Source organism: Epinephelus moara, chromosome 1, assembly GCF_006386435.1.
Source record: "Epinephelus moara isolate mb chromosome 1, YSFRI_EMoa_1.0, whole genome shotgun sequence".
Lineage (NCBI taxonomy): Eukaryota > Metazoa > Chordata > Actinopteri > Perciformes > Serranidae > Epinephelus > Epinephelus moara.
In genome coordinates, this window is record NC_065506.1 from 47,456,718 (window position 1) to 47,468,859 (window position 12,142).

Here is a 12,142-nt window from a genome sequence, read left to right on the forward strand (position 1 = left end):
GAAAAAGGCACATTCTGTATAAACAAAAGCAGGTAGGCAGCATTTTGCTGCACTCCCCGATTTTGTTTTTATACTGCCAATGCTGAAAAAAGACTGATTGGGCTTTCCTGCAAATTTGCACAACTCCTATCTAAAAGGGGCTTTAGTCTCACTCCAAAGTTGTTGAAAACCAGTGCTTGGTCAGTGACTTCCGGCGTTAGACACCGACAAAAAAAGCTGACCTCTCATGTTGGCATGATACACAGTCAGTCACTGTTATTGTTTAACAGTGGCATCTGGGGGAAATGCAGCGGGACAACAATGAAAGCTGAGGTGGTGAAAGTCCAAGTAGGGCGTGCGGAAGGGTGGATGATGGGTCCAACAACCACTGACTTTCACCCAGGAGGCTGGTGTTCACTTCCCATGTGATTGTAAACCCAGCCACCTGCTTTTGTTGCCTAAACCCAACCATGTGTGAGTTTTGGTTAAACGTAACCAGGTGCATTTGTTGTTGAAGGAATAAAAAGTCAATTTGTTGTTGTACCAACGTAGTGGTTTTATTTTGAAAGAGACTGTATGCAAACTGTACATTTCCTGTGAAAACAGAAGTGTATTTTGAAAACAGACAATGCATGTAACAGGCTGAAGTTGACACGGCGTCCCAGAACGTCAACAACCAACACACCCAGGGTACCTTGGACGTCATATCTCAATGTAGAAAGTCCATGACCAAACTTATCATATGTGACGAGGTCGGAATGAGAACGAGAACACTTGCATTTTCACTGAAACATTATGATTTTAAACACATCAGCACAAACAGTGTCATGCGTGGTTGACTTATCTGCCTGAGCTCAAGCGTGTACACGTTTTAAATCTGCTCTAGTGGCGCTCATTGCCACACTACTCAGTGGCAGAAGTGTTTTATAACATTTAAGTGAAAATGCTTGTGTTTGGGAAGTGCTGAGCACATGACTGGGTAAATGAGATGTGTATTATGCTGCACAAGTTTTGTGTGAGTTTGTAAACAGATTTTTTTATATAGTTTTGCTTTTGTTAAACATGGTCCCTGTTTACTTCAGTTTATACAGAATCGTCACCTTTTTCTTCATTCATGAGAAAAGAACATCAGCATAGCGATTGTAAGAGATACCACTAGAGAGTTCAGCAGATTAACCAGAGGTATAGTGAAAACAATAGGTCCCAGTATCAACCCCTGTGGGGCCCAAGATGTAAGTGGAACATATAACCTTGAAGGTTGAGGAAACCATAAAGTGCAGTGCCAGAGATACCAACACAGTTATGTAATCTATCCAGTAAAATGGCATGGCTGATGGTATGAAATGCAGCAGTTAAATCAAAGCAAAACTAAAATAGAATATTCTCCTTCATGAGCACGCACAAGAATAGTGTTTGTTACTTTTAGCAGTGCTGTTTCAGTACGATGGTTTTGTTATTGATTCTCTTAACCAACTGGAGAAGCTGGTGACACTTTTAAAAGAATTTTAGAAATGAAGGATGGTTTTGAAATTGGCCTGTAGCTGACACAGTTGTCAGATGTATCTAGGGAGGGTTTTTAAGAAGAAGGAAGACACTGGCTGTCCTGAAATAGTCAGGTCTGTAGCCAGAGGAGAGGGACTGATTGATAATCGACCGGCAGGACCTGTTAAAAAACACTTTGTTGGAATTATATCACTCGGGCATAATGGCGGATGCATGTGAGAAATTATATCTACAAGATCATGCACGGAAATGAGGTTGACCTCAGTCAGCAGATCAGAGCAGGTGAGCCAGTAACTTATCCAAGGTAATGCATTTATCAGTCACTGAAACCAGCAGCAGTGCATCAGCCTCTAAATATTTTCAGTTCCGTGTTCTTCTCAACAAAGCGTAAAAACGAAAGCAAAACAAATTCCAGAAAGTCTGTTGAAATACTTGATTGTTGTTGCAGATTCTGTCCTCTCATTTTAACTCACCTCGTGTTTACATTTTACTACCGGACGTTGGTCTTGATGTTCATGCCAGCAGTGTTACAGCCCTTGTGTGGGAGTTGTTGGTCGGTTGTTCAAAGTCACCGCCACTTTATCACTAACCAGTCACTGTTTGCACTCCCCGACAAACAGAGATACTGCAGTTATCACCGAGCCATGTGTCTCCACCTGGTAACCCAAGTCACCTTGTCTTGCTTTGTTTGCACATTATTAATGTTTCTGCAAATTCAAGACCTTCTAAGTGGCCTTTGTGCAAACAGAAAAGCTTTTATATTCAATGTAGTTAACACTTGTGGGCAGGTCTTTCCAAGAAAAATATCATGACTCACAGGAAGTGTTCAGTTGGACTAACCTACTTGTTTAAATGTTGTGAAAATCACAGTCATAAATGTCAGTTCTTTGTGAGGATAGTCACCCAGCTCATGAGCCCACAGTGGTGTTATTACAGGTAGAGGTGATGCCAGTGATTTGAGTGAGGGAAGGAGATGACCAGAACTTGCCCGTCTCTTATTATCATCAGTGAGGTGCCCTTGAGCAAGGCTGCTTCAGGGGAGCTGCAACAGATCAATGGCCACAAAATGTACGCTCTCCTGCCTACTAACAGTGGGGTTGCCAACTATCACACCTATTTTCAGGCTCTGTCTCATGCTGTCATGCTCTTTCCTCACTTCAGCACCTGCTGACCTATATTGGCCCATAAAGATCACAGACAGTGCAAAGGACACATTTCACATGGCTGGGGAGGTGGCCTTTTCCCTTCACTTAGTTCTACAATGTCTCATCTATCACAAATTGAAATGTCCATAAAAATATGACTTTTAATGTATCTTTAACAAGTTGAGGCTGAAGGCCAATTCACAGTTTCTGCATGTCCATGTGATGTAAATCTCATCATCCAGCCATGTCTGCAAGAGTAACCACAGACCTCTGTGCAGACGTCTGTACGTAGCTCATTTTTTGTGTGCACAGGGACTGTAGGCATTGCAAGTGTGCCGGCTGCACGCGCTCCCGTTTCTTGCTCCAGTCCAGGACAAAACACTGCCTTCAAGCTAGTTGCAGCAGCCTCACCATTGTGAAGTTAGTTTTGAGAAGTTCAATCTAGACCCAGCAGCCTCATTTAGTTTTGGTTTTACCCGATACCAGTGGCTCACCTTCTGCCAGGGGCTGACACAGTCCGTCAATTAAACAATGTATTGAACCACATGAGAATCTGCATGACCGCAGCGTTCAATGTGGAAATTATGTCCAAGCCTTGACCAACATTGTCTCCCCGTGCCACTAAATGTTTTGCCAAAGCATTAATATACTATCTTCAGTTTTGTCTTTTGCTTTCGCCCCTTCTCATTTCCAGGTGTCACATTTTGCAGTTTTGTCACACCCTTTTGGGTCCTTATGAGATGCACCAGGCTTTTAACTAACTCCAATGTAAACTCATCCACAGCAGGAGGAAATGGAGGTGAATGGGTCAAACAAAACCAGACTGTCACCCAGGAGACCACAGCTCATGGCCCATGTGAACAGTTCCTATGTCGCTATGGGAAGATCCACCACTGCTTGTGAATCAAAAAGTCCATGTTGATTTAACGTAATGTCATATGTATGGCTGTCCCACACTGACATCTATTTTCTAAACCACATCAAGGACGTTTGTCGCCTAAATCTAACCTCAACTGTTTCAAAACATTGAACACATGTTACAATATGTTTCAGCTGTGAGTGACACACACACGCTAAAGGGTGCCCCCTGCATCAGTATTCAGACGCTGAGTTGCGTGACAAAGTGTCGGTATTCGACAACCTGGGACTGACAACGGGTTGAAATACCTTTTGGATCTTCTGAAGCCTTTGTCAGATGAGAACGCTGCATCTCTGTCAAGTTTAAGGGTTTGCAATCAGAAAAGATCCAATGCAAGATATTTTCCAGAGCAAACACTTTGATAGAGGTCATAGATGATTTGTTTTGCCATTATAACTACTGAAACTCGTGGCCTGATTTCTTCAACCTCAGAGTCTGACATGGCGGGACATTTAAGTGAAACTGCGGGTGAAGAGCAGTGTATGCAATTATCCTGACAGCACATGAATGCACAATTATTCACTAAGACCAACAGGGATGGGGAGGCCTGACAGCTATGACTGAGTCTGCCTCTGTCTCTCTGGATGACTGTCAATAGAAGACTGGTTGCATCAACAGAGCCTCTCTTTGACTACAGGAGCTGCTCGTTGGACATGCCTCGGAGGACAGATGCGCAACAAGTGTTTTAGTGTCGCTTCCGCTGCTCATGTGCACACATACACACATACACAGAGGGACAGATTGACCTGTTGTTAATCAGGCACATGCCAACATGATGCCTTTCTGTTCCTCACAAATGGCTGGATCAGCTTGTGAGTGTGTGTGTGTGTGTTTTCTGTAGTGTGGCGCACAGCCTGGCACACTGCTGAACAGATGTAAATCCAACAAGCCTGACATTCCCGCCAAACTGACCCCTAGAGTGAGCCTTCCCACCCCCAACGCACACACACACACACACACACAGCCCCCGTACACACTCACCCACTTCTCTCCCGCCAATATCCATAACCACAACCCACACACACACACACACACACACAATCCCTGAGCGTGTGCTACATGTCCAGCCCCACATCACACTCCCCTCCTTTGTGTAATGTGAGGTTATGGACACAGCGGCCTTGTGTCAGGCACATGGCAGACCAGTATGTGTGTGTGTGTGTGTGTGTGTGTGTGTTTGGATGATCAGGCAGGTGCTTCTTTTGTCTCAGAGACAGTAGCGCTCATCCAGACAATAGTCCAGAATGGACAGTTGCCCTCTACACAATATCGTGGCCCATCAGCCCCGTGGCCTGCGGCTTGCTGCCTGCTGCCTTGTCACGTTGTCAAAGCCTCGGCTCGAGGGGGTCAAAGACCCCTCAGCAGACAGACAGGATGGCTGGCAAGCAGGCTTTTGAGAGGTGGACCAGTCCGTGCATTTGTAATTGAATAGGATATGATCTGATACACTGGCTGATGGCTGTGTGTAAACTTTGCTTCATTTCCTGGAGGAGCACCTGGTCCATATGTGAAACAGGAATAATACAAAAGACGAAAAGATCAAATCAAATCAAGTTTAATTATGTTGCACGGTTAAAAACAAGCGTTGACCAAAGTGTTGTACAAATGAATGGCGCACAACCAGTATTAAAAATGTAAAAAGGCATAATGACAACAATAAATAGCAGTAGAAAAACTTAATTAAACCACTAAAAGCAACCAAAAGTCACTAAAAACATACATCTTAAGATTTGTCTTGAAAGTGTTGATGGCAGGGGGCATTTGACTGAAAGCAGAAGGCTGTTCCAAAGCTTTGGAGCAGCCACAACAAAGTCACTGTCCCCCATAGCCACTAGCCTTGATTGTGGGACATTTAAAAGACAGGATCTAAGAAGAGATGTAGTAAGGGCAGAGAAATTCTGGGATGTACAAGGGTACCAAAACAAATAAAGGAACATTGAAATCAATCCCGTGTTTGACAGGAAGCCGCTGCAGGGATGCTAGCACCAGTGTAATGCTGTCTCTTCCTCAGGTACCAGAAGAGAAGCCTCGCTGCAGCGTTCTCCATCAGCTGAAGGCAAGATGTTAACAGAATACGGACTAAGTTCTACCATGTTACAGCAGCTTCTTCGAATACAGAAAAAGGCAGCAGTGTAGTAATCACTGCCAAGGGTACCTGTCGTTTGGCAGTTACTTCAATCTGATCTGAAACTTACTGATCAGGGTTGAACATGACCCTCTGGAGCCCCAGAGAAGTGATGGGTGAAAATGAATAAGCAAATCTCCTTGAACAAATGTCCAGTATGTACCGGGTTAGCCTGACGAATGTCCAAGTGTACATGAATCCCCAACTTTTTCCACTTCCTGTTAGCATAGGCCATGCTCACGCTGCCTACTATGGCGAGTGAACAACTAGCAATTGAATCAGACAGCCTGGCAGCTAAAGTTACTGAGCAAGACTAAATTTCTCTCTCTCGAATGTTGCATGTTGCTTTTGTGGATGAAATAGATTAAAAATAGCTCCTTTTCCTGCTGTTTATTTTGTTGTCATGCAGTAATGTAGTGCAGCAACGGCACTGAATGAAGGAGTGAGAGCTGATTATATTGGGAACTGCCCATTGGTCTGACATCCCATTGTTCCGACCATATTAAACCCATTGTTCCGAAGTCCGTTCCGAAATCATCATGATGCCCTGTGGTTAAGGTCTGCTTAGGTTTAGGCACAAAAACCACTTGGTTAGGGTCAGGAAAAGATCATGGTGTGGGTTAAAATGAAAAAGAAAGTGACAAACACACAAGCCGTGAGCCTGCTCCGCCTCAAGCCTTTCCCAGCTGACCCAGAGTCGGTCGCGGCCGGTAGAAATACGGGAGCCGTTCAGCACCGCCGACCGACGGACTAATGGGATGTCGGACCAATGGGCTGTCGGACCAATGACATGGACCCATTATATCAATGCGTTCTCATCCCAACTCTTCAAATATCGTTGCTTTGTCAGTGACATCGACGTCTACACATTACATGCAAGGCATCCTCTTGTGTTTGCTGTCAATGTTTCGGCACAGCGTGTCAATTTACGCCTGTTAAATGCATTGTGTCTTTTCTAAATAAGCACATGATTAGGTTTAAAAAAAAACATCATGGTTTGGCTCAACATTTATACGGGAAGTGCACACTGGCCTCTTGGGTTAAAGTCAGGTGTTTGTTGGACCCATCCATCACTCCTCACACCCTTCCCTTCGGGACTTCCAGCTCCTTCTTCAACGTTTTTACTGGCAGCCTTTCAAACTGACCCTGTCCAGTGGTGGTGCCACCAGCTCATACCGCTTCAAAAGGTGGCTTTTGGTGTTGGTGTCTGATGCCAAAGTCACTAACCAAGCGGCGAGTTCAGAATGATAACCAGCTCATTAAATCGGACTAAAGTCCAGACCTCTGCCAGCCAAGGCTAAAGGTGCATCAACATGCTTCTCCAGTGGTTATTCTTCAGTATCTTGTTGCTCAGAACATTTAAACAGCACATTAATAACAAAGTGCAAAGACTGAGCAGGAAGAAAGATGTGCTGTTGGTATCCATTCTTTGTCATCGTGACTTTAAGGGATGAAAATAAAAAAATCTGGGGCAGTCACTGAGTCTCTGAATATATCATGAACTTCTGCTCAGCTTGCTCAAAAATTAAATCCAATTTTTCATCCTTTGTTCATCACAGTGGCCATGCTTTTATTCTCCACTGTGTCTGTTGACCTCAGCAGAACATGCCCGACCACCTGTTGCCCAAATGGCCGGCATGTGTCCAGCCTGTGGCCACCACTGCAGAACAATATGGATCCAAGGAAAAAAGTAAGAGGGATTTTTTCCCCCTTCGTCGCCTTGTGTTCTCACGCCATCCTCCTCTTCCCACACACCTCCCTGACCTCATTGCATACACTTGATCAGCTTCCTTGTGTGTGTGTGTTTGTGTCCTGAAGCGTGGCCATCACGAAGTAGTGACCACTCCTCACCAGGAGGCCTCTATCTTCTGGCTGAGCTGACCTGCTTCTCAACTCATTAGCAACATCCAACACACACACACACACACACACACACACACGGAATGCTTTCTATACACTCTTCACAGCTGTACCAACGCTACTGCTCATTAAACATGAAGCTGCGTGTATTTAGCAGTGGCTTCCTAAGTTAGGTGTGATCTTGGAAAGTTGACAGTATGAAATTAATTCTTCATCTGTTGTCTTTGCCCAGAGTTCAGTCTGGCCTGTGCAGGTTAAGCACCTCAGTATGCTGAGGTCAGATCATCTGAGGGCAGATCTTCACCTCCTCTTCCACTGTAGCCTGTAGACCACCTATTAACACTTTTGTTTTTAGACTTGGTCGGACAAGATGTCGAACCAGTTTGTGTCAAGAACACTGAGCCCATGAAGCCTGATTGTTGAGTTTTGCTTCAACAAATTGCACAGACTTTTTTTAGTCAAATAAAAAAGAAGCAAAGTTGTTCATCAGTCCATTTAGAAATCATGTAAAAAAGTGTTCCTCATAACTCCAGATTCTGATTCATCATCATCAAATTTAGACTTTTTTCAAGCATCAAAAGTAATCCAGTAATGATTATCTCTTCATCCATGGTTACTTTACTTTACATGGAGCAGAGCTAATAAAACGTACCGACTTTTGTTTCAGGTGTAATGGTGAGACTCACGTAGCTCAAAGCTAATAAAGTATAAGGAGAAAATTTGATTCCCCCCATTTTTAAACAATATATTTGTGAACAGTACTAAGGCATAAAGTTGCCTATCATCATTGCTGTTTATATTCCTGTAACTGACAATCTCCTTTACCCATTCATATCCACATATTTGTCCATATACAGACACAAAACAGTCCCTCCAGGAATTTGCGATGTTGCAACAATTAACGCAAATTCAACCAATCTCCGTGAATTCTGCATGACTGTGCAATTTTGATCAATCACCGCAACCTTTCCGCAACTTTGACCTGCCTCGTGTGAGTTCCACCACTCATAGCAGTCCCCCGCACAAACGTAATGGACGTACATTACCAAATTCACTTCCTAGTTTATGGTATAAAGATACAGACAGGTGCGATTCTGATTTCTCACATTTACCAACAAAAATTACTGCTAAAGACCCTGTAAAACAATTTCCTGATGTTCTTCACGAAAGCGGACGTAAACTGTTCTGCACCCCCTGCAGTTTTACTGTGGAACACAAACGAAAATCATCGTTTGACAAACACTTTTCTACTGAAAAACATATTCGGAGAATGGCTGAAACTAAAGGAGCACAGACCAGACACTGTGACAGAGGCTGTTGCTGCTGCAAGCGCTGAAAGAATGAAGGTAAGTTAGATTAAGAAAATGTGAACATCTAGCAGCCACTGACAGGTATATTCAAATTTGATTCATTTAAAAGGAAATTATTATTTTGTGTCTTAAATCCACCAGCAACTTCATGTTAAACCAGCATTTCACTGGTGCTAATTTCCCACTTTGGTGTGTGTGCTTGTGTGTGTATGTTAAAGAAAATAGTTTAGGAAAAGTATTGTCAAATAAAATGTTGAAACATGTTGAAGCTGTCCTCCAGAACATGTAATCCTGAGCCTTTTTGAAAATACTCAGACCAGAGTTAAGTGTTACTCCCCCTGGAACAAGTTACCTTTGTTTTTTTAATGAATTAAATAAAACAAAGCAAATTTTCACTGTCTCACGCACTTTCATCACAACTTTCATCGCAATTTTTTAGAAAAGCTGCCGCCAAATCAGGCATTTTACGCTGCAATAATCCTGAAAAAAGCCAACGAAATCACCAAAGGGACTGACAAAACCTCAACTGTTTCAAATCACATACAAACTTTATTTGATAAAAGATGTCCTGACAGGTAAAGTACTACTTACCTGCTGAATACTACCATTTCTGAGCATCATAACATGTCTTTAAAATAACAGCATAAAGCATGATTAGCTAAAACAAGTAGTAAGAAAGCTACAAACAAAGGGAGAAAAACCTAGTGAAATAACATGGTAAAACGTCTCTGCATCAATATACATGAGCTTGCATTTGGTTGCAGGTAATAATGCAGCTGCAGCGTTCAGTTGTGAAAACACTGTTCATTATTTGAGTCTTTTAATTACATCCCAAACTATTTAACCAGCAGCAGCATGGACCCAACCTAATGAGCATAAACCCTTCCTAAAATTCACAAGGTATCCTGCCCCATTCATCTTTGTACCCCCACAACACACACACACATACACACACACACCACTGGGCATATGCTTCTAAAAGCACCTGATGGACAGATTGAGGACACACATACATACTCTTTTTGTACACACACAATGTCAAAGGGTTAATTGGGGGAATGGTCAAGAAGATTTTGGGCTGTCTGCAACAAGGGGGCAAAAATGTGTGTGCTTGTGTGTGTTTAAGAGAGGGAGAGAGAGAGAGACTTCTTTTGAATATTTGTTTGAGTCCTAACTTCCTCAGGGGGCTGTTTTGTAGTTATTTTTATGGTACAAGTCAGAACAAGGAGAAGCTTAGTTTTGAGGTGAGGGTGTCGTCAGAGCAGCAGGCTCACAGCCGGCAGGTGGCAGGCAGGCTGAACGTTGTAAGTGTGCACATATTCATAAGCGAGTCATGCTTCAGCTTCACGCTGCTCACTCACACACACCAAATGGGATGCAGCTCAATTAGCTGGCTGAAGGGGAAACAGTGTGTGAAACCAGCCATAAACATCATCACAGTCTGGTATCATCAGAGCCATCAGCCATGTGGTCAGCGGATCAGCATCATGCTCATGTGCAAACATAGTGTATCCACTCTGTGATGTTCAGTATTGATTACAACCCAGTCACCAGAAAAAATGCTAGTAGTGTACGTTTCTGCAAACCATGGATACGTTACATTTGCATGTTATTATGTAGAGGATACGTTGACGCTTTACATTTCAACAACTCTGTAATTAGGTTTAGGCGCAAACCACTTGGTTATGGTTAGGAAAAAATCATATTTTGGGGCACAATCCCAACAGGAAAAGCAGCAATGTCTCTGTAAAATAACAACCGTTTTTCTTGCCTAAAATGCTACTGGAAACACAGTGACGAGTCGTTTCAAAGGACCCTTGTTTGGTGCCTAAAGAGCTGCTGATAAAACAGCAATGACTTGCTGTCATTTGTTAGTCCTGAACCGTTGTCTGCAGCTTGGCAGGACATTCCGCCCAGGTGTCACGCTTTTCACCATCTCCTCCACCTCCTGAAAGTCAGCTCATATACTACGTCACTTTAGAAACGCTGACATGATAAGTATGAAACCTGCAAATGTTACACAGTCATGGTTTGTAGAAACCTTTTTTTCTGGCGACTTGGCTTGCCAGTTACATGTATGTGGTGATGTGATGATACAAAGTTTTATTCTTTGTACTCCTGTTACCATTCGGCCACCTGGGCGTGTAAAAATAAACCAACAAAGCTGCAGTAGCTGCTCTAAGCTGCGCCCGTTTGATTCTGCGGTGCAGTGTGGCCAAACTATAAGTTGGGGATTGTTGAACTTATGGCGGGAAACTGTCCCAGAAGGAATATCCACAGCCGATCAGCAAACAGAGTCCTTTTACTTCTGTGATGTTGCAAAGATTTTCTTTCCATCTGAAACACTGAAGACGCCTCCCGGCTGCAGAAAAATGTCATTATTGTGCTGTACACCACTTCAGTGCTAGTTGATGTGTTTTTGACATTCAGTCTAAGTTACCTAGAATCCAAACTTCTGTACTGTTAAATTGTAATGTAACGTTTTACTGATGCACACAGTGTGGACTTTAAATACAGTGTGTGATCAGTTTTGTTTAAATGCACCAAATATTTCAGACCCAGCCCCGGACCTCATCACGTATCACTGCCCATTTCAAACTTTTTTAATTTCGTGTGTGAGTGTGTGTGTGTGTGTGTGTGAGTCCTTGTCGATCAGACTCATGTCCATTGTTCCCCAGAGTCTGTCCTGCTGCTGCCTTTGTCTGCTGACTTGAGTGACAACCAGACCTCCATTGTAGCATCTGCACACACACACACACACACACACACACACACACACACACAAACAATTTTATGAATATAGCCCCAATGTATCTCAGGACATTCTTCATATAGAGCAGGTTGGGCACCGTACTCTTTAATTTACAGAGACCCAACAACTGACTTATGAGCAAGCACTTGGTGAAGAGGAGAAACTTCCTTCTAATAGGCAGAAACCTTGAATAGAGCCAAGGTGCAGGTGGGCGGTTACCTGCCTCAGATGGTTGGGTTTAGAGAGATGCATGGCAACAACAATAATAACAATAACAGTGGGATGTAAATGTGTACAGATGGAAAGAAAAAGGAGGAGAGGCAAAGTCCACTGGCAGTCGTGACCTATTGCAGCCTGACTAGGGGTTGGTTCAAGCTTGAGCCAGCCCTAACTATGAGCTTCATCAGAGAGGAAAACATATGAGAAATTTGTGAGAACAGCCTGGATACTTTATGCACTGAATTATTTAAGTTTTCTCAGTAAAGTTGGAGAAAAGTTCTTCAGTTATATTTCTGGCAGGTTAGATGCTTTACAGTGGAACATCCAGTG

General features: G+C 43.2%; 1 protein-coding gene across 1 annotated transcript in view; it reads right to left on the reverse strand.

Annotated features, from left to right (window-relative positions):
• Positions 1 to 10,363, reverse strand: part of si:cabz01068815.1 (solute carrier family 51 subunit beta) — a 364,543-nt gene extending 354,180 nt beyond the window's left edge. The window contains exon 1 of the mRNA XM_050052906.1: positions 10,357 to 10,363. The gene's annotated coding sequence lies outside the window, so the exon portion shown is untranslated. The remainder of the gene's footprint in view (positions 1 to 10,356) is intronic.
• Between the last annotated feature and the right edge of the window lie 1,779 nt (positions 10,364 to 12,142).